Source organism: Siniperca chuatsi, linkage group LG1 (genome assembly GCF_020085105.1).
Source record: "Siniperca chuatsi isolate FFG_IHB_CAS linkage group LG1, ASM2008510v1, whole genome shotgun sequence".
In the NCBI taxonomy this organism is placed as follows: Eukaryota; Metazoa; Chordata; class Actinopteri; order Centrarchiformes; family Sinipercidae; genus Siniperca; species Siniperca chuatsi.
In genome coordinates this window covers 11,426,810-11,451,032 of record NC_058042.1, presented here as the reverse complement: position 1 = coordinate 11,451,032, position 24,223 = coordinate 11,426,810, and the positions used below count along the sequence as shown (strand labels likewise).

The 24,223-nt window shown below is 36.7% G+C and overlaps 1 long non-coding RNA gene across 1 annotated transcript; it reads right to left on the bottom strand.

The window, feature by feature from the left end:
• Positions 1–836: 836 nt before the first annotated feature.
• On the bottom strand, positions 837–7,956 carry LOC122880050. The gene is made up of 3 exons (XR_006378822.1): positions 7,841–7,956; positions 5,999–6,082; positions 837–963 (listed from the first exon to the last, which is right to left on the bottom strand). It is a non-coding gene; the product is annotated as an uncharacterized LOC122880050 (long non-coding RNA).
• Between the last annotated feature and the right edge of the window lie 16,267 nt (positions 7,957–24,223).

The following is a 24,223-nucleotide window of genomic DNA, read 5'->3' as shown; positions in this document are numbered from 1 at the left end:
CACTGTAGATAAGGTCTGGTGCATTGCATTTGATGAACCACATTCAGGAAAGAATGTCACCTGTGTACTTTCTGGTTCAAAAATGTTCAAATCTTACTCAGCAGCTGACATTTCAATGTTGTAATTGTCGAGTTCAGAATAATACAGAAATTGCTAAAACATCTTGGGGGTCTACAGTAGCTGCATGGTTACCATGGCAATGCATGTACAAATTTAGTGTTCCTACCCCTTTATCGGGACACAGGATGTAATGCAACAATCCCTTGTGCCATAATCAAAGTCAAGTTTGTAGCAGACCATCAGTCTAAATTTGATGGCTAGTGGTATAACAGGATAAAATGTGTGTGTGTGCATGTCTTTGGGGTAGGCAAGTAGTCCTCTCTGCCACAGAAAATGCATGGATTTGTCCATTTGAACACTTCGATCAGAAAGCTCAGCAAAGCTCCATGAACAGAGTTGAATTAAGAGAGGTTGTTGAAGAAAACCTTCTCCACAAGACTCACACAACCCCAGACTTTGACAATACACCTTTCATTTTAACAACCTCAAGAAAACAAGCAAGACAAGACAGTACAGCTTCAGCACAAGTCTCTGAATTTAATATCTGTAGATACTGGTAGATCACTCGCTATCCAAGGACTTGCAAGAAAAAAATGGAAAACATCACCCAAATATACTGCAGGTGTGCAACACTGGTTGAGGTACATTTTGTCTTGGTGTTGTGTGTAGATTAATGGCAAAAAACAATCAGAAATTAAGGCTATAATACAACAAAATGTGGCAAACATTAAATAAATACAACTGAATACTTAAGCCACTGCAGATAGTCTACACTGCTATCTTTAAGGAATGCTCCTGAAGCCCTAATTCAAAGATGACTTTGGACACTTACTGTATCATCTCCGGCTGAATGATGGTCTAACTCTTCAACGGTATTGTAGTTCACAGTAACACGCGTAAGAACTATAAAGAGAAACAAAAACAAAATATTACCATCCTTTAACAACATGATGTAATATATCACTTTAGCCTTATAATATTCCAATAATATTTAACTACAACTCAAGGATCTTGTAATATAAACCTTGGATTGAAATTAGAAATTGGATTAATTTATCTTAATGCTATAGGTAAGAATATTAAATATTTATTCACCCTTTTAGCTACAATTAACATAAAGTATAGGAAAGAAGCACAAATCACATGTGAAATGCAGCTCTATTTATTTCAAGCATGCTTCACCTTATATAGCAGTTAACACACTTTAATAAGACTGCATTTCTTCACACTACCAAGCTACCAATGACTGTTACTGCTTGTACAACACAACACAACTGTGGTGCATTGGATTGCTACAGCTGTTTTGCTAGCTTACACTCACACACTCACACTCATTTTCAAACTCAGAAAAAATATAAAAAAACATTATAATGTTACTCAGTATTACACACAATATGAAACGTAATACTGACAAACCTTGTGCCCACAACAGCTAGGTGCTAAACAAACAAATTGTAGCCATTTTCCTTCACTTGGAAGCATCACCTTTACCTTGCTGTCCTGCGTCCTTTTTCTCCTACCGTCATTACTCCTTCAGCACAACAAAGTAAAAGCACAACCTTTTTAACATACCATACGTAACTTTATTATAACATAACTTTCTTTCAGAAAATACTTATGAAATCAATAAACATGTAAAACAGCAGATTATTTATGTATGCTGGACCATTCTAAAGGTCATTTACACTCACAGTTCTCCACCACACACACCATTGCTTTTTGTCTGTATGCATCTTTTCAAATGTCACATCTCAGGGGGCCCCCCCATAGAACTGTGAGCTCCACAAAATGTACAGTTCACAGGCCATAGGCTGGCATTATCATAGTGTTAACTATTTTTATTTACAGTATTATCTATTTCAGTCAACAATTAGTTTGTTTGTGATTTCAAAGGTACGATGTGTGTTAATGTTAGCTTTTATGGTGGCCAGTCTAGAACTGCATCATTTTCAGAGAAGACATTTGGCTTATGTTCAGCAGGAAAACATGACCACAAGTAATGAGGACAAGAGCCAATAACAACAGGAGATATTGCTGTTCTTGATCCAGCTGCAGTTAGCAATACACACTCCAACCTCAGGCCATGTCCACACCGGGCCAGTGTTTTACTCACACATAGCTGATGCTATTAGAAAAACGGTCCCCAGAGTGGATAAGAGCTTTGCTCTTGTGAGTCTGTGTAGTCTGTTCTCTTCCAGGTCTTCATGTTGGAGAGGAGGTTGTGTGGCTCAGGTCCTATCTGTTTGGTGACACCTAAATTGCTCCTCCCAGATTGTTCCCAGGTCCATACAAACATCACAGACATGACATTACAGATTCATACTCTACATGTGTTTTCCAAATATGTCCATTTGAAACCAGTTTTGACAATTCATCTTCTGATTTTATTGTATTGACCCATTTTCTCTTTCTATACTGGTCCCAGTTTGTGCCTCTCATGTACTGTCATTACAGTCGAGTCACAGAGCAAAGTATCAGATTTTCTGAAAAATAAAAAACCAACAATCTTTGAAAAAGGGTGTTTAACAACACTTATCTGCACAATAAAATTGTTTTAACCCATTTCACAAGTCGCAGCACTTCTTCCTAAACCAAACAAAGATGGTAGCTGAAAATGACATATATCTCTTAATTTGCACAACGTGAACCAAAATTTTAAATTCTATTATCTGATATCCGTGTTTGGGTTTCTTTCCGGTATTTGATATTTTCACACAAAATAACGCTTTAATATTTTGCTTGTGTTTTACAACAAGAGAAAGGATACATTTTATTTCCGGCTATAGAAAATACAGTCACAACTTGAGAAACAGATTAAAAATAATATTTTTTCATCCAGATGGTCAGAGGAGATTTTTAAAGATTGTGAGGATTAGAGGAAGATTAGAGGAATGTGAATTTATAAGAAACACAGGGCCAAAACTAATTTCTGATAAAGAAAATCTATGGAACAGTTATATATAACAGCATATAGCACACTTTGTCAGTTAAAAAGAATGTTAATAATTTAAAGGACAAATGTAAAAATGTATGATCAGAATGGTATGTTAGCATTAGTATGGTATAGGGATAGTGTAAAATTGTGTTTGATGTTTCTTTTCTATGTCAAATAGGTTGTAGGTGTTGTAAAAAGGGTAGGCCCAATAAGCTATTTTTACATTTTTTTCATTTAATTTTGAATTAATTAGCACCCCAATAGCTTAATCAAAACAGAGGCTATTCTTGGGTCCAATCATACACTACAACATAATATCATAGTCCAACACACTGTAACACCAATTTACAACATACAAACCTGACTAACTGAAAGTCGCAAATAATACTGAAAGAAAATAAATTAATAAAATAAGTAAACAATACAAGAAATAGCTCCAATAATAGATCACTTTACAGGTGAGTAACATTGCTAAGTACTTCATATGTCTCTATGAATATCTAAACCCAACATAACAATTGTAACAGCAGTTCAACACAGGGCCTGATCGTACAACCTAGTTCTCATTTCCTGAATTATATATACAGGCAAAGAGTTCTGTAAAACCACAGCTCTATACATTACTGTATTTTTCAATGCACTTGTTTGAGGTACTTGTAAATTTACCACTATAGTATGGCAATCATGTTCATCTGATCTAAAAGTAAGATTTCCAGCAACTTAGCAAGAGAAATATTTCTAATATAATTAAGTAATGCAACTTCAAGCCTGTCTGTTACTTTGAGCCAAGATAAACTTTTATTCAGTTCAGCAACATGTGTTCTATAAGAAAAGCAAAGAGCACAACATGCTGCTATGTTTTGAGCTATTTGCAATTTCTTAATTAAACCAAACCCCCGAACAATAAGCAGGATGTGATCAGACTAAGGCTAGGATCGGCTATAGCTTCAGCCTACACTTTTTAGGTCTGCAGAAAATCTTTATGCTAAGTTGCATTGTTTTAACCATACTGTGTTGATGGGAGTAATTGCCAACCAAAACCAAAATGTACTGTAACTGTATTGTAACATTGCTTTAGTATATTATCTGACCATACTGTAACTAAGTCAGCTATAAAACTATCTAAGCTCTGAGTCATTTAAGTTCTCAGTGGACATTGAGTTATCACTAATGAGACCACAACTCAATGACCATCCATCACTTTTGACATGTTTACACTTGTTTATAGATTATTTATTTATTTTTTAATGCTCCAGTTCTCCTTTAAGCCCTATGTTGGAGGTATTTAGGTCTTGCTTCCAAGTCATGGCCATTATTGTATTTTAACTTTTATTTATACCTATTACAATAGACAATTATTCATATGGTTCATTGAAATGTGAGCAACTATATAGCCTTGAGAGGGAGGAAAGTTATCTAAAGGCAAAACACGACCCTGAAAATTCAGAAGCATGAAAACTAGCTTGGTAATTAGATGCTAAATTAGTCCATGTGGACCAATTAGGCAAGACAAGACATGGGGGCTCTGTAATGCTTTGTCAACAGAAATGAAACCAGTACAAGGAGACAGATGGGTTGAGGAGGAACAAGTCTGAATGAGAGACAGAAAAGGGAGGGGGGCAAGAGAGCATGTACCCTGATTAAAGGGGAGAAGAGGATCAAAGAGATTTTTTTTGGCATGTGTGTGAAGATTAAACAAACCTTTAGAAGAAAAAAGGGTCCCATCATTTCCTGTATTAAGTTTGAATTAAATTTTAATGCAGAAACATTGCTTGATCTCTTTTACAAATGATGATGCTTTGATTTGGATGCTTAAAATGTAAGTGGAGTCCCTTAGCCCAGTGCTGGCTTGATGGAAGTTCTTTACATTTCTTTTTCCTCTCTTCTCAGAACTTGTCTGTACTTTTTTCTTTTTCAATTAGACTGATGTTTGGAAATATTACAAATAATAAAGGTGAAAATGATGGTTCATTTAATTATCATTTACTTGGTGGTATATAACCATGCAAACGGTTTGTGGTGCTCACATAATTATAACTGTCAATCATCAAAAATCATCAATAACAGCAATATATCTCTCCAGAAACAATGTTTTTATAGTGACTACTTTGTACCAAAGAAATAGTTCCTGTGAAAACTGCCCACAGTGAGGTCTGTAGGTTATCCAGAGTTACAGAAGTGCTGATTTTGGGAAGAGATATTGCTAGCTGCATGGCTTAAGGGATGGCAATGTTGGTAGGTCTGTCCACCATTTTGGTCCAGACTGAAATATCTCAGCAACTACTGGGATGATTGCCAGAACATTTTGTTCAGACATTCATGTTTCCCAGACGATGTATCCCAATGATTTTGGTGATCCCTTGACTTTTCCTCTAACGGCAACACCAGGTTGTGATTTTGAGTGAAATGTCTCGACAACTATTGGATGGATTGCCACAAAATTTGGTTCAGACATTCGTGCCCCCCTCAGAATGAACTGAAATAACTTTGGTGAGCTCTTCCTGTTAGCATTGCCATTGTTAGCATGCTGACATTAGCATTTTGCTCAAAGCACTACAGTGCTTAAATACAGCCTAGGGTTGCTTTTGAATCTAACTCGCTTTTGAGTGCTGTGAGGCCCACAAACACAATCCCATTCACCTCCATTACATGAGGGGAAATCTTACAGAGAGATACCTCAAAACCTAAGCAAATTCAACCAAAACTATCTTTATGAATAATTTAATAGTAAATGTTTCATTTCAAAACCAGTGTTCTGGAGTAGATCCAAAACAATGAAAAACCCAACACTGTCCTGTATTTATATGCCACTGTATCATGGTTATAAAAGAAAATAATAGGTACTACAATCACTGCACAAAATCCCCCCCAGCTATACCATTTTGACCCATTCTACACCACTTCTGTGTCCCTTTTGTTTAAAAAAACCCAATGGTTTTGTTCTTTTTAATTTATCCTGGAATATACCAAATTTTGATCTTTTTTGTGTCTTGAGTTGATCACCTGATAGAGTTAGACGGCTGCTGCAGTAGGCCATAAAACCTTGACTGGCGGGATGTGCAGGCTGTTTTCGTTGTGCTGGTGCACCTGCAAGGGGAAGATAAGGGCACTGATGATAACAACCTGTCGGCATTCTGACATTTCTCTGGACACTCAGCAATGAGCTGTTGGCCACAGCCCTGCGGAAAGAAAGGGGAACCGCAATTTGAAGGGGAAAAACAGGGCTTTTTTTCACCTATGTCTTTACAAAAGGGAAAGCAAACCATATTGAATTTTAATGTCTATTTTCCATTGGTAGCCACATTGTTGATTTCCTCAACAAGACAATAATACACAGCAAGCAAATTATACTGTTTATTCATCAACAGTAGATATGAAAAACACTGGGCTACATATTATGCATGCACAATACACAATAACTCACACAAAAGTTGAATAACGACATATTATGCAATGGTACATTCACTCACCTCATTTAAATTTGCATGTTAAATAAGACCTATAATAAATGAAATTGCTCAATTAAATGTAAATGTCAGTTTAAAAGATATTGCTATGACAAATGAATCCATAAAAGGCTTAATTTACACCTAATTAACCACTTTGGATGCATGATGTAATTCTGCAAAACCTTTTCATTGGGAATGAGGGCAAGAATCTCCCCCCCAAAAATCGGAAGTCAATATCTGTCAAGTGACAAATGATACAGTACTGTATGTGACAGGTGTCATGACGGATATCCTGAATTTCTTAACATTTTTTTTCTTGACAATTTAATCCAAAAAAAAATGACATGGCCAAACCAAAATCATGTTCTGTTAGACAGATTCAGGTCTGTGGTCATTTGTCTGTAACATACTGTAGCATTAATCCAACAACCCTGTAAACTATGCCAAATAAGGCCTTCTGGAAAAATTGTTGGCTAAATAAATAAAGACATAGACTATTTTTTCAGTGTTCATCACTCTTGAAATGAAATACAGTCTTAGTGACTATAAACCTGTAGCTGATCTTGTGCTGCACTGTCTCGAAGGTGAAGCAGTGCAGCTCAAACTCCACAAGATAAACACATTTGCATTTCAGTGCTACAGTCGATTTTATGATACAGTTTGGTAACATTAATCCATGCCTGTCACACCAGCCTGCAGTGAACCAGCCATGGTCAATTATGTGAGCTGAAGGTGTTTACATTAATTTAAGGTTTGGTCTTGACATTTACAAGGTAAAAACTGCCCAGAAGTATTTTTCTGGCATTGTGCAGTATTTGAAATGTTTTAGGATCTCAATACGTGTTCCAGTAAGAGTTAAATAAAGTAATACTAATAAGAAGAGGAAAAAGAAAGAAAGAATACAGAGAAATAGAAAATACACTGAAACATTTTCTGAGAAGTTATATACTTTTTGTTTTCATTGTATTTGAGACTTGAGGACCATAATAAATCACTCAAAATCAAATTCCAAAAAGCTCTAAAAATGCTTCAATGATAAATTTCTTTAAATATTGCACACAAGTCTGTAATTTTTTGCTGAATGGGAGTTAGATATATTATAAAGTCTCTTAAAGTGAACTTCCCCAATTGTCCAGAATCACTAGTGAAACGGTCAGTGGCCACAAAATGAATTCAAGTGACCCAGGCTTAAATCCTTAGCAGTGTAGTTGTTTCCTTCAAGAAGCCTAGGGAAGCCACCCTTCCCCTTTTATTCAGGCTAATACATTTTTAGTAAAAAATAAAAATAAACCCCTGATTTGTCATATAATATTTACTGCATGCATCTAGACCATAGACTGTAAAGAAATATCTTTATATACGGTCTATGATCTGCACAGTGATGTTGCTATCTCACCATTACCAGTGTTTCACCAATTCTCCAAATTGGTGAAACAGCGCCCCTTCTGGACTACAATGGCACTGCTATGGAGGGAGCCGTTTTAAGTCGAAGGAGGGCAGGTGAAGTTTCAATCTCACATTTCGTAACTTCAAGGCACTGCAAAACTGTGAATGGTCTGGGGAAAAAAAGAAAAAAGAAAAATGTGTTTACACCAATGAAAAAGTTCGTAACTTCATTAAATGTAACAACTGCGAGAGTTATCACGTTTTCCAGTGTTGCTAATGATGTGAATGAATGTTAGCTAACTACATAGCTAACAGCAACGGATGGAAGAATTCTGCACAAAATGGTTGGCCGAAAGAAGACTTGTGATGTGATGGATGTGATGAGAGGCCACTATCCTGAAACTGGACCTGCGCCTGGTTTAGAAAAAAAAAAAAGAGGACGGAGGACTAGTGTGGACAGTGGAGAGTTGGATTCTAAGTTAAAATATCAAGGAGTCCTCTGTGGTGGAAGACCACAAGTAGGAAATCATATGTCGTGGTCGATGAACACTTTGTCACCATAGTCTTCTTTAAATACCGGTAGGTGAAGTAAACACACCCCTCTCCTCTCTGTCTGCTCCTCTGTGGTTTTCCTGATGGCTAAATGGCCATCTGTGACTATCTTCATAGAGGTAAGGTTACAGTGCTGGTGTTGATGTGGTTATTTTGCTTTTAATGGGTGAAATAATGTACCTTCTGTTCCTAAATGAAGCTGCGTGTGTAACAGCTACTGAAGTCTGTTGTTGAGTGGTCCTCAGCAACATGATTATTAAGACATGTATTAGACCTTGTGTGATTGTGATTGTTTGTAGCCTGCAGAGAGGACTGGTAGTTGGTAGTTGGATTTTTTTGTGTCCTTGCTTTGTTTTTTAATTTGTGCTGTATGTACAACCATAAAAACACGGATAACATTTTATTTATATATTTTTTTCTTAGCAAAGTTACAAAGTGCTTTGCAGGGGAAAGCAATTCATTTTAGTGACTTGACAAGCAATACAGCATGCAGTGCATTTATATTCAATAGATAGGAGGTATAATATTTATATATATATAGATAAGTCATGTATATGATAAGCATTGTGAACTTCTACAATCTACAGACCTAAATGGTTACCATTACTTTAGCAAACTGTCAGCTTCCAGTGTGTGTAGTCACGATAGACCCTGAGCCTACACGGTTAACTACAGTAGCTCTCCAATCTGTGACATAAAATCAGCAACTGACCTCTGCATACACCTACACATGAAGGTATACTCACCATATCTAAGGAGGATGGAGGGCACAATCAAATGTGAACAACCTGTAACAATGTCAGAGTTAGGAGCTCAGCGAAGCATCACTCCTCCAAAGATGTTTCCTCAGTGCCTGTATCTGTTGGTACTATGCAAAAAAAATGTATCGTGAAGATTGATTTTATTTGAAATTTACTTACTACACTGGTGGGGGTACTTACATTACATTGCACAATCGATCAGCATGATTGCTAAAACAAGATAAAACATTTAATACCCCAACCACCAAAACTATGCCTTAAATTCAGTTCTGGTCTACTTCACTGTGTAGTAGGGATGTCCCGATCAAGATTTTTTTGGCCCTCATCTCGATCCGAGTCCTTTAACATGCCGATACCAAGTCTGATCCGATACTTATATTTACTTGAATATTGATTAAATATGTATCTGACACATTCAAGTAATAAGTACTAAATCTGACACACCTTATTTGTCGCAAGCTACTTGATTCAAATACTGGAGGTCCTGTTTCAAACATATTAATTTTCTTAAAGCTTAAATGAATAACTTAAATTAATAAGCTTAAATTATTTATATGATATGAATAAAATGAGAAGCTGTTACCTGAATGTTGTGTACACTGCTCTTGAATGATAATTAGCGTAGGAGCTTAGCGAATCCATGCATTTTCACTCATTCCCATATGCAGCAGAATGCGCGCAATGTAGAGCCCTGCTGTCATAAAGGACAGCAGCGCTGCAACACTAGCAGGCTGAGGTGGACAAAACACAGCAGAGTAGGATTGGAAAGGATTGGATTTTGATCAGCAATACCAATCCATTAAAATATGCCCAGATTGCCCCCTGATACCGATCTTAGGATCAGCATCTCTACTGTTTAGTTTCAGGTCTAGGTGTATAATAATTCATTTTTTAAATGTTGGAAGAGTTTCCAGGCTCTGCCTGTGCCCTGTTTGCACTGGCTGGCATTTTGCATGGTAAGAGGGACTGTTGCAATACGCCATTATGATTGATCAGCACGTGGAGAGAGCAGCTGTCCTTTTGTGTTTCTGCAACTACCATGGGGGCTGTAGGCATGTGTAAGAAATAAAAGACATTTATTGCATCATCTTAAAGCACCATTTCACAGGGGCATACCTAGTCAAACTGCCAAACCATATAATTGCTATGGTTCTGTGGAGCTTTTTTTTACTTTGCAGGCTTTGTAAGAGATGTACACTTTATTCTTGCAAGTTTAAAGGCACCAACACTCTGGGACACTGTTTCATTCTTATTGGCAAGCAATTAAATGTGCATATGAATTACTTTTCTTTCTAAACATTTGATCTGTTCGATCAAGTCAAGCCATCTATCTATCTATCTATCTATCTATCTATCTATCTATCTATCTATCTATCTATCTATCTATCTATCTATCTATCTATCTATCTATCTATCTATCTATCTATCTATCGATGAGAAAGAAATATTGGATATGACATCCAGCACTCTCTCCTGTGTAGTTAACACCTAAAGGCATGGAGAGTTGCATGGAGAAATTTGCATACCACACTGAGAATGTAAAATGAAAAATAAAATGTAATATTCATGTACCATGATTTCAATGATTTAAATGACTGAATAGAGTAGCATGCTGTTTCATAGCACTGGATGTTTTAAGGCTGAAATTAGCCCAGTAGCAGTCCATTATTTTACGCGGCATGGAGTACACATCTTTATTTATTTATTTTTTGTTCAAACATCAGTAAAGGTGACCTTCCTTTTTCACTGGTGTGGCCTCCAGCCTACATAATATCAGTGCAGTAATCTAACGGACGTTGGGTGTCAGGAACAAAAATGAGCATCAGGGATAATAACTGGGTGTTTTATCCTGTGTGACATGATGAAAAACAATCAAACTGAGAGTCTGGGACTCCTCACAGTCAGTGTGACAGCAGTAGACACAGGTTTCACTGCGCCCACACTGATTTCAGTGATACTGACCAATCAGTGGACAGCCTGCTATATATAATATAGGAATATTTTTGGTGTTTTTTTGCTTTCACTTTTTTTACTTTTTTTTCAGTCATAGGAAGGTAGTTGGATTACATCTAGAAAGAGAGTCACAAACTGAAAGAGAACGTCACAAGACTGTTATTTGAGGCAAATTAGTGATTTGATCACTAATCACAGTAAATCAAAAATTAGAAGAAAACAAACATGATCAAATGAGGAGAATGCTGACCAAAATATTGAGGAAGGAACATGGAAAAGAAAGGGACTGGGTCTGATTGATGTCAAAAAGTATCGGCAATAACTGTGAATGACTACTTAAGTTTTCCTGCAGGCATGGTGCTATAGCAGGACAACTACATTTAAATAGCCCAGTGGTTTTTTACTGCACTAGGGCTGCCACTAATGACTATTTCTCTATCGAACTATTTTACAGATTGATTAATCCAAACGATTAATTTTCCTCCAAAAAATCTAATTGACCATTTAGTTTGAGTTCCTTTTATTTTGACAAACTGTATGTCATTGTATAATGCAGCACAAAACAAAATGTAAACAAAGGTTTACATACAAAAACTGTAGGGTTAAACTGGCAACTCACACACACACTGGCACTGTCAGTCAAATAAGCCCAGATTCTAATACATTTTTAATACATATTGTCAAAGCTTTTTTAAAAATCCATATTATCCAGTCCAATCCAAATATCCAGTTATTTTACAATGTGCAAATTTTGTTGAAATACCTGAAAAGAAAAAAATACATGATCTACTTAGAAGAAGTATATAGGGAGAGAGAGAAAGACAGAGAGAGGAATAACAAGGAAAATGAACAGTAGCACAAAATCTGGCTGTTTGAAGACTCCCTGTTTCTGAAACTGTGATGCAGATACATTTCAGCGAAGCCTTGTCCAGTGGACATTCCAGGTCTATGTGAGGAATATCTATCAGTATTTTCATGTCATGTTGCTGTTTATTTAAACAATTTTAGAGAACTGCAAGCAAAATCTTCAAACCTTCATTCTTCTACTGGACTTACAGTACAGATAGTATATACTAACTACTACGGCCCATATACCAACAGCATGCTTTTTATCCTGCTATTATTCAGAGGCAGAAAAAGTCACTATTCTCAAGCAAATTGCCACTGGTGAATTAGTGTTCTCTAAATGGAAACAAGTTTAGCTCTGGCCAAAGGGTGCACTTTACTCTGAAAGTTGCACTTCACTCTGAGTGCATCCCCTACTGTGTGCACAATATATTTTATTAAGAGATAGAAATCCATGCAGGTCAGGGGTTCTATTAATGCCTCCACTTCCCTGAAGACTAACAACCACATATGGCTTACTTGGAAAATGCAGTTTAGTGCCCACCCACGCTGAAAGAAAGAGGAATTAGGGACCTATTAATGCAATGCTTAATAGCACAGCATGCTACAACTTTGCTTCCCTTCACTCTCCCCTCTTTCCTCTCTTTCTGTCTTCATCTGTAGCCATCACTGGGGAGAACTCCATGCCTCTTACATGTATGTACATCTGTGCTTATTAACAGGACAGGGGCATACAGGCTCCTACATTAAATTCATATTGCATAAATGCAGTATTTCCTGTTCCTGTACACTATGCCAGCTACTTGGTTATGGCGCTCCATGTATGCTTACACATGCTTTATTTATATATATATATATATATATATATATATATATATATAAAATTATAGAAAAGCTAATTTCTTATTCCTAAAACTATAAACAATGAGCTAAGAGGACATTTTGATATTTTTTAGAGCTATGACAAAGAGCTTTACAATTTTGGGGCCTGGTACTGGTCCTTGTTTTAAACAAGCCCCACTATTTCAAATATTTTAGCGAGCTGAAATTTTTATTCTACGTTTTAGAAAATTTTAATCAATCAGTCATGTTTGAAACAACATTTTTGATAAAAAAAAATCATTGTCATTCTCATGAAAATTACACCAGCTATCAACTAATGACCTTCTCCATGCAGCAGATGATGGTGATTGTACATTTCTTATTTTCTCTGACCGCAGTGCAGCCTACTGTTGATACAAATTTCCTTAAGCTTTTCAGCAGTTGGATTGTTTTTTTTCTGGCACAGCTTGAAACTACATCTCAAACTAAAGTTTCACAGTCAATGAAGGTAACGGATCATCTGTGCCACCCAGAAAAATTATTGGTAACCAGAATCAGTTTTCACTACTATGCAAATGACACTTTAATGACACTTAAATGAGCATTTAGCAGCTAAAGAGCCAGATATTTCCCTGAGATGGTGACCAAAAGCAGAGCTAAAACAGAGTGAACATTACACTTTACACTGTTTTATTATTAAACAGTTGCCTTATTACACATCCATTACATTTGAAACCTCCTCCAAAGATGTCATAGTGTACAACCTGGATCACATGTCTTCATACATCAGATTCTATCCTAGGAACCTGCGAGTGATAATTGATAGTGCTCTATACCTTTACAGAGAGATTAATTCAGTTGTTAAATGTAGTTTTTCCAGTGTAGAATTCCCTCATCTGACCTGGAGTAATTGTTCATGTGCTAATATCCTCCAGACTTGACTATTGCATCTCATTATATTTTGGAATTTGCCAGACAGATATTTTCTGTCTGCAATTTTTGCTGCTGGTAGATTATTGTCATAAAAAAACAGAACACAATACTCCAATCCTTGCCTTCCTGCACTGGCTCCCTTTTAAATATTGAATTAAATTCAATGTTTTATTACTTGTTTTTAAAGCCCCGCATGGCCTTGCACCTACTTACAATACAGATCTACTTACACCCTATAGTACCATTAGGCCCCTTAGATCCTCCAGCCAAGATCTGTTAACTATCCCACAGTCTCATCTAAAAAGGGCCGATAACAGAACGAAAACATCAGATTGGCTTAATATGTTAATATTTTTAAGGGTAGTCTTAAAACATATTTTTATTTTCTTGCATACAGTACAGTGTTTTTTAATGCACGTTTAAAATTGGACTCTCCATAATAATGAGACTATGAAGCAGGTTTAGGGTTTTTTGGGGGGGCATTTTATGTCTTTCTCAGAGAGTCAACAGTAGAGAGGACAGGAAATGAGGGGAGAGAGAGAGAGGTTGGGAATGACATGCATCCGAGGTCCCTGGTAGGACTCAAACTAGGAACCTTGCGTTCATGGTCAGCACCTTAAACCCTTAGGCCACAAGGATACCTGTTGTTAAGGTTTTAGCAGGGTTTTGTGAATGATGTGCTGTGAAATGTAGCTGCTGTTTATTTCCTCATTTAGGGGTCATCAAATTCTTCTTAGACCTGGGCCAAAATTGTTCAGGGTGTTTTAATGCCTACTGCCCATTGTATTCTTGGCCAGGCAACAAAACCCCCAAACCATAAAAATTAATTTGGAGGTCAAAACTTAACAGATCAATGGCATTTGTATATCCATATCCAATCAAGTGAATACTCTTATATTTTACCTGATTACTCCACCTACTTATTACTTTGTTAAAAATTTACTGTAAAACAAATGGTTAGTGCCTACTCCACAGACCGAAATACAAATAGAAAGAATCAGTGGCAGGTACCTGTTCATTATTGACACAGTAAAAAAAAAACATTTATACCTTGAAGCTTGGGGAAACAAGTTGTCAAGCAGCACAACATTTCTCTCTTCAAAGCATTACACCAGATTTTGTGACATGGAGAGGACTAATTGAATCTATTTTTGAAATTCAGAGTAATATTTGTCCCTTATTGCCTCATATTTTGCTATTCAAACAAGAACAAATAAACAAGAAATTATAATAATTCTGTCTCTGATTCATACAGTTCACAGTTTTGATACATCTTCTTACCTGTCTAAGGATCCAAGATGTTTCACTTGATGTCTTCTGTTAAATTTTAGGGTGTCATTACTGAGTCATGATATTAAATTTTGGATTTGGATTATTTGTCTTTTTGTGAGTGTCTTTTTGCTCTGCAAAACATGCATCTTTTCATTTAAACTCTAATTTTGTAACTGCAGTGTTTGAAGTATTAACTGTATTGATGTGGGCTGATTCACACTTTCCATTATTGTTGTGGACAATGAGTTCTTCAAGTGCTTCTATATCAAGGTTCATGGCATTACTTAATAGAGCTTTGCAGACTCCTGGTCTGCTTGGTTGAGATGTTGCCGGTGCTTTTATAGATTAGATTTTTTTATGTACACAAGGGAGAACAGTCACAATTCAGCTTGTTGGAAGTATTTTAATATACACCCAATGCATATTTACAGTAGCGAATGCTCAATGAAAGATTTCTTTTTTTTAATTTTCTGGCAGTTTAGTAAAATATCTCTCCCTCTGAATCGCAAGTATGAGCTTGAGCAGAATGACCAGTATCCTTCAAGAAATATGGATTAGGTCACATTTACATTTGCACTGATTTAAATGTGGTCTGACATCAAGGATATGGATGTGTTGTTGAAAATGAAATTATTTTAGAGACACGGACACAATAACATTATTTCAGCCTCTCAATTATGTCTCATGCAGCCTCAGACTTCATCACTAGGACCTAAAATGCTGCCCCTAATGTATCTCTAAAGCAATTACAGTGTGCTCCAAGGACTAATGAATATAACTTGCTTTTTGGTTCAGTTTTTTCTTCTTCATTAGATCAAACTAGCTATTAGTCATAATGCTTCAGAATTTGATAAGATTGATCTTGCACTGTGACATGCACAAGAGTATTAAATTGTTTTCAAAGGATGAAAATAATACAGTAACAATCACCCAAGGTCATAGAGTTTTGTAAATACAGTACAAGCCAATGCATTTAAAGGAGAGAATTTAAATTTCATTGGGACAGTGATTACTACATCAGACAGATGATATGATATGAAAAGACTGAAAAGACTGATAGCTGACAATCACACAGTTACACCAGCAGAATCCAAAATAAAACCTGGCTGTTTGAGTGATTTTGGGGATTTTGCAGTGGCACAAATGTGTATTAATTTCAGTTAGCGTGATGTCATTCACTACCACTGTAAACATACAAAGACTCAGCTGTACCTTTTTCTTAGCCAGAATACCCCAAGTGTGCTTTAAATGCTCACAGGGTGATGATGTGATAAATGAAATGGAATTTGGTTATCTCCTTGAATTTATCAATAGTCACACTTAGACTAGAGAATAGATTCTTTCAGTGTGCCACTTTTCAAACACACCTAATTAACTTTAATGTGATTTTGCACTTTGCACTTTGCTGTATCTCAAAGGTCCAGTATGTAGGATTTAGTGGCATCTAGTGGTAAAATTGCATTTGCAACCATTTGAATACCGCTCGCCTCACCCTCCCATTCCAATTGTGTAGTAGAAACTACAGTGGCTGCAAAACTCGCGGAAAACGCGAAAGGCCCTATCTAGAGCCAGTGATTGGTTTGTTCGTTCTGGGCTACTGTAGAAACATGGCGGTGCAACATGGCGGCCTCCATGGAAGGGGACCCGCTCCCTCTCTAGATAAAAACGGCTTATTCTAAGGTAATGAAAACACAATGATTCTTATTTTCAGCTAATTATACACTAATAAAAAAAACATACTTATAATATTATATTCCATTTCTGCCAATAGCTACTCTTAAATGTTACATACTGGACCTTTAAGCATACCACAATGCAGGTACCGTATGTGCTACATTTGATGACTTGATAATTTTTATTTTCAGTGCGTGGAAGGGAGTTAATATATCTCACACCATGGGAGTTAACAACAGAGCCGACTCCACGACTCCAGTGTTTGAAACTTACTTAACTTGTCCTCTCTGTTTAAAGCTCCAGCAGCCTCAGCTACTGATGTGTGAACAGAGGACATCCACTCCTCATAAGCTTTGCTTCAGGGATATCTAGGATCCAAAATCAATCAATTCCCTACATCATCCTACACCATACTTGACTCAGAAACTTGATTCAGCTGCATTTCAGCTAGTCCAGTAACGAGGAAGCAGACTCTCAGTAGTGTGGCCAAGTTTTTTGAGTGGACTGGTATTTTTTAATTATACAGTGACTTGATTGAATAATCACTCCAGGCGATCTGATTTTCAGAGTAAACATGGCATGCTTGTGCACTCAGAGTGGCAGATTATGAACATGTCCCAAGTCACAAATGATAATTGCAAACTTTCCCGTAAATATTCTGCTGTATCATTAATCTCTTATTTTGTGTATTTTATTTATCATTGATTGATGACTATATTTGGACCCATCTTCACTTTAAACACTTCATTCACCCAGGGAAATGTGAAACTGACAGGAATAAAGAAGCATCAATGTTTTTTAATCTCCAGGTATTTAGATCAAATGCTTTTGACAACATTCTGATACTGGTGGCTAATGCATTTTCTACATGCAATTTTTTTAATGAAGAGGGATGTGTCGTGACAGCAGTTCTTGGGTTTCTTTCTTGTAGTTTCAGCAGAGAGACAAGCAGATGTATGGGGAAAAGACAGCAAGAGGGAGGTAGAGAAATTGCCAGAGAAACTTGAGCGACACAGTCAGACAGAGAGTGATGGAAGAAAGGTGAATTTACGGTAAGTGCCTCTCTGAACTGAGGATGTAAATTGTGATCTGCAATGATACTTCCTTAGTATTCCATTGTTTTAAACCACAATGTCAAACAAGCAAAGTCAAGAGGATGAATATCACTAAGAGGCAGATGAGGCCAGCTTTGTTTCAATAACACATAAATCCAGAAAACATGACTTGCAAATACCTGTCATGTCTTATAAACAAGCAGTGGTAACTGTAAAATTCCCTCAGACACAAACAAATACCTCTCAACTTGTGTTAGATCAACCATCATCTGAATAACAGTCGAGCAATTTGTATTTTAAAGGAAAGAATCCAACCATGCATGCTCTAACACCATTTCATGGCACCAATTTGTGATTGTCAGTGTATTCAATCCAGAAGTTTCTTCTTTCTATTTTTAGCGTACACACCCTAGTAACTTCTTCTTCCAAATAATTTTCTACATTTGAGCACTGTACTCCTTGTAAATACATTTCAGCATCCTAACAATTTAAACAAAGGTGTTGTTTCTTTTCTACAGAGTTTGTATTCTTGCTGCTAAGCAAGGCACAATTAATCAAAAATAATTAGACTTTATCTGTCTTGACAGGGCTGCTCTCAGAGAGATGCTTGACCTTCACATGGAACAGTATATGATACAGTATACATAATGCTTGACTCTCATTAATTTGCTAGTTTCCTGCATTAAAAAGAGTGTCCTCACCCATTTCACATCAGTTCTTCTCAGTTTCTGTCATGCTTGCTTGCTTCTAACCCTGAATTGCAAATCTAAATATTGTTCAGACTTTTATTTAATCACAAGTCTGTTCTTTATTTTCAGGACTATAAAGGTGCAGATTTATAACTAATAAAAAAGTCACTGCAGGGTTAGGGGCTTTCCCTCTGGATTGGATAATAAGAGAGACCATTTTCACCTGTCTATCACCTGAACCTATTATCAAAGTTTTTGCTTGTAAAGCAAGTTTGTTATGGTAGCTCACTGAACTAAAATAACTAAAATAATTTGACTTTACAACCTTTTTTGGTTAATGGTAGGGAAAAGTTTTGGTCTTGAGTAAATAATGTAAACTTAATGCAATAGCAATAGATGAGGAGATCGATAACTGTATGTCTGTACAATAAATTTGACAATACATCCTGCAGGCAGTTAGTTAAGCTTAGCATGAAGACTGGAAACATTGGGGAGATGTTAAATTCTTGTTTTTTTTAATCTGTACAAAAATGTGAAGTGGAATATTTCTTGGCCAGAAACAGTACTTCCTGGAGTCTCTGCTGGTTACCTGGCAACTGCTCCCAGCTCCACTGCTCTCAGACACATAACTCTGCGTAAACTGTCGTTTTTACACTTCGACTTTTGTACGGATTAAACTATATAACGTTTAAGTTGTGAGCTTGTTGCTGTTACCTGGACAGAGCCAGGCTAGCTGTTTCCCATGTTTCGAGTCTTTATGCTAAGCTAAGCTAACCAGCTGCCCGCAGTAGTTTCATAATTTATCGTACAGACATGAGTTGTATTAATCTGCTCATCTTACTCTCAGCAAGAAAGCAAAGTGCATTTCCCAAAATGGCAAAGTATTCCTTTAAGAATTAGCCTAAACAGATTGTCAGACCTGAAAGCAAATACACACATCCATCCACAGCACCCACAGCCCCCTGTGGGGGGAAAGATGTATTTATCTCACTCAATTCTTGCTGCTACATATTTTTGTATTGTGTGACACTGCTCATTTCACAGGATTTTGGGAGATTAGACAGTTCCTTGTCCACTGTATCCAACGGTTTCTAGTTTGCTGTAGATAAACTACTATATCTTCAAGCTAAATGAGGGTGAAAGATGGAGTAACTGGCATTGCTGTCATAGGGTCCATCTTTTAAAACTGGAACAAGTACATCTGTAACCGGTCCAAATTCATATCTTATCTTTACTTTTTGCCCATGGCACCATGCCATTACACAGCGACCTGTGGCCACTAAACTTTCTCAAAATCTGATATGGACTCCAGCACACTAAATCCCCTTAGCTGTTGCAAATGGAAGGGAGAATTTCAACAAATGCTCCAGTTTATCTTTTTAGTGAAAAAGTAGACCACTGGTGTTTTGTTTTTGTAATTTTTTCCAGTCTAGAAAACAATGGATTAAATGAGTAAAGTATCAGTTTGGCTCGCTGACAAACCCAGTTATTCAGGATAGTTAAGTTCATAGTGCGCTGCAGGGTTCAACATTGCAGCCATATGGGGGATGGACGGTTATCAGGCCTAACACCAGAGTGAAGTGAGAGGAAAATGGACAGGTGATATTGCCTGCTGTATACTAGTGGATGGATGGTTGTGTTAATTTGCTAGATCGGGTATTACTCAGCTGCTATCTTGATAGAAAGAACCGCATTTAATCAGGGGAATGTTACTGCTAACCATATACCAAGTAAAGCTAATATGAGGCGCTTGGCACCTGTACTTTGGAACGGCTGCCTGAGGAAATTAGGCTAGCAAAAGCTGATTGATCTTTTAAATTGCTTCTAATATCACACTTTTATAAACAGGTTTTTATGTGAATTCACTCCCTATGCACTGCCGTTCTGAGTTTGGTCTTTGTATTTGCTGCATATTATTTCATAATTTTTCAGCACATACTTGTATGTAAAGTTTTGATCTGTTCTTAATAGTATCGCTGTTTGTTGGTGTGTTTTTAGTGGTATCTGTTTACCTCAAATATTACCTTTTGTTTTTATTCTTTATTGCTGCGGCTTTAGGGTTTACTATATGTAAGGCACTTTGTAAACATTAGTTTTAGAAAATTGCTATACAAATAAAGCTGTTTCTGTCGATCGACTGATCATCTAAAAATGAGTCCCAACCTTGATAAACAAAAAAGTTATGTATGGGAAGAATTGGAGTTTTGACAAAGTCTGTATTTTTACATAGGTACTACCAGCAACACCTAAATCAATCAAATCTCCTCCAACTATGCACTTATTATTACTTATTATTTTCATTGTTATTTAGTGTCATTGCCCTACAAAGTATAGAATAAAATGAAATGAGATAAGAGGACCACATTTCTGAGCTCTAAAATTACTCTACATACTGTGGAAAGTGGACAAAAATCTGAAATAAATTTATCTGAGATTTAATAAATTTTTTAAACCATTCCCTTTGGCTATGTTGCCATGTTGTTATTCAGTATACGGCAGGCTGTCTACACTCCCTAAGCCATAACATTATTTGACAGAATACATTTAAAAACTAAAGCTAAGGAAATGAAGGAAAATGAAGTTTATGTTTACTGAGGGACTCATTCAAGTGCTCCTGTAGGTAATATCTTGGCTCAGTAGGTACTGTGGCTGTATGACTAAGCCCTATTTTTGACAACCTGGAAATGTTTATTTTATGTGTACCATTACTGTATATGTTTATTGTTTTTATTTATATGTAATATTATTGTGTCTACACATCAAGCTCCAAGGTCCTGGTCCTGCTGTGGCGTTCCAAACGAGACCAAATTCATTTTTATAGTTGCTACTACAGACTGCTGCTTTACTGCTTTGTGAGCAGTGGCAGTACAGACTTTACTTTGAACATGGATGCATATCTGTGAGTGTTTGCGCAACACCATTTCCCTGTTTCTGTTTCTTGTGTTAGATGGCTTTAAATGTTATAGAATACTTAATGTTGGCAGTGTGGAAATGAATTAACATGTGTACTGTCATTGATTTCTCATGTCATTTTAGGCTCATCTTCCTCAGAGAGTTGTTATAATACTTGTAAATCTCTCTCTAAACTATTATTTTTTTTGAGAATGTAAAGTAGCCTATTATAGGTTTAGTATAAAATGACCAAAATAGTTAATTGTTTAACATCTGTGCATTAACTGTGATGAAAATAAGAGATATCTTGAATCTGATGTGTAGCTGTAAAGCTTTACTTTGAGGACTATTAGATATTATAGTCATCACAGTAAAGAGAAAAACTAAGGAAGTATCAGTTCTATTCTCAGTATGAATTAGAAGAATAATGCATGGACATATTTTTGGCACCTGCAAGTGCTCAGTGTCTTGTACATTTTAAATTAAAATTTAAATGATCAAAAGAGTCAGAGAATTTCCACCTTGAACTGATCTGTTCATCAGTCTATCAGCAAGCCCCTGGTCTAAAGAGCACAAAAGCTTTTAACCTTGCAGAAATTGTAATATAAGACTGTGAATAGCAGAGCAACCAGGCAGGCAGATCCTAAAGTTAGGGCTCAACATCCTTGTCCCCGAGTTGAAAGTAAACTGCCTAAAATCCTTTTCCCAGTGATGTGCTGACTTGAGCATGAAAAGGTGATTTCTCAACAGAAAAACATCTTCTCAGATTCAAAGGGTAGAACTATCTAGGAAGTGTAGGAAGAACATCTGCTTTAACCTTGTGTGGCATCAAAAAGCCCATAAATATTAAAAAAAAAGTCTGTGTCAGATCCTTTGCCCTCAACAGTGCTGGGAAAGGTCACAGCCCAATCGAGTCTAAATCTGTTTTCTAACACCAAAAATGACACCTTGTGTATAGTGTGTAAGGTCTCTGCTTGAGCAATCATCATCATTCTGTGCAAAATAACTCTGTATCTGTACAACCCAGGCCTCCCAACTGCATTCGAAAACCAGCAAAAGTATTATTTGTGAAATAATCTAAAATAAATATTGAATAATATTTATTTAAAATTTTTCATATAAAATTTGGTATTGTGCATAATGTATCATTATGTATACTAGGAAGATTGAGGGAAAGAAAGAAGGGAGTCCCTCGAAGAGCATCGACTGTATTGCCATGGAAATGTTTATTGCAAGGCTGGCCCATAAATCACAAATGTATATCATCCGTTGTCATGACACGTATACATAAATCCTCCTCTTTTATATTACATTAAAGTGTATTTTTTCAGTAGAAATGTGTGTATTCTAATCTTACAGTAGTGTGAGGTACTTGGGCAGATGCAAGGAGAGAAAAGAGAGGAAACAAATATTTTGAAATGCAGAAGCATCTAAGTACATTGTCAAAACCAGTAAGAACTAATCGGAATTGATCCTCATGTAGCAGCAACACTCAGGAAATCCATCCATTGATAAACACTTTCTTGAGAAAGTCACGCTGTGGCTCCAACAGTGGTGTTTCGTTTCCATTTGTGAAAATGAGCCAGCAATTTATTTCTAATCCAGAAATGGTAGCAATGGGCTAAACACAATAGTGTCTGCATTGCTCTCTCACTATGATTTATGGGACAGAATCTCTGTATATTTCTTTGGCGATAATAAGAAAATACAGCAATAAATCTGGAAATGTCAGGCAATTTTGTTATCACCTTGTTGGAATATCTGAATACATTATCTGCAGAGAGGAGAGGAGAGGAGAGGAGAGGAGGAAACATGTTAGACATAGGATTGTTGGTGTTCAGTGAGCAATTGCACAATTGCTTGTGGCACTAGTACTGTACTGTACTGTAGCTCCACACTGGAAGAGTCTTTGTGATATACATTTGCTAATTCCAGCCTTTCAAATGACAGTTTTGTTGCTTTTCTCTTTTATTTATGGAGTTTGGACTGTTGAATGGACAAAACAAGCTATTTGAAGACTTCACCTTAAGCTAATTTGTGATTGGCATTTTTCACAATTTTCTAACATTTAATGACTAATCAGTGAAACTAATGGTAATAATCTATCTTGCAACCCTAAAAGCTATATATCCTTTGTTGTTGATTTGTCAGATTTCAGACAGCAGAGGCACAAGGTATGTGTCACAATAACAGAATCTGCAGTATACCATCACATAATTATGTATAATTATTGTGTAATTATATAATTATGGTTCTTACTGCAGTAACAAAGGAAAGATGCAGAATTTCTTGAAGAGGTGCAACTAAAGTATTTATGAGCTTGGCTTCCTATACAGCAGTGACCAGTAATAACTTGGGATAAATAAAGCCCACATGCACAGTCTTGTTCCTGGACATACATGTCATCATTGCAAAGGTCATTGAAGCCCCCACCCTGCCATCCACACCACCCCTCTGTCGCTAGCTTGCTCTCTCTCTCACACTCACACACACGCACATACACACATAAGGAGAACAGAGCACACAAGGAAAGAGGCTGGTATGGAGATCACTAGCTCATTTGTCTCTTTATCAGACTGTGTCTCCCTCTCTCCAGAGGAGGTGTCTGTTTGAAGAATGTGCCACGGTTGGGAGGATGAATTTGCATGATGAACATGGAATTTAATTATTTATTTTCCATCAGGCAGCACCCCACCATCATCCCCATTCCTAAAACTGATTTCCATTATAAGCAGGGCAGCTACAGATTCTGAGTCAGTTAAAGGCAATGTCTTACATAATGATTGTGCCCCTTAAGCTGTCACAGATGGAAAAGCAAAGATTTGTTACACTTCTGCAGAACATTCAAACATAAATTCTCAGTGTAGCATTGTAAAGCATCATAGCTTTAGAGGCAGTGCACATTAGGCTGGCTATCCAATGGCAATATCCATAAAATGCATAA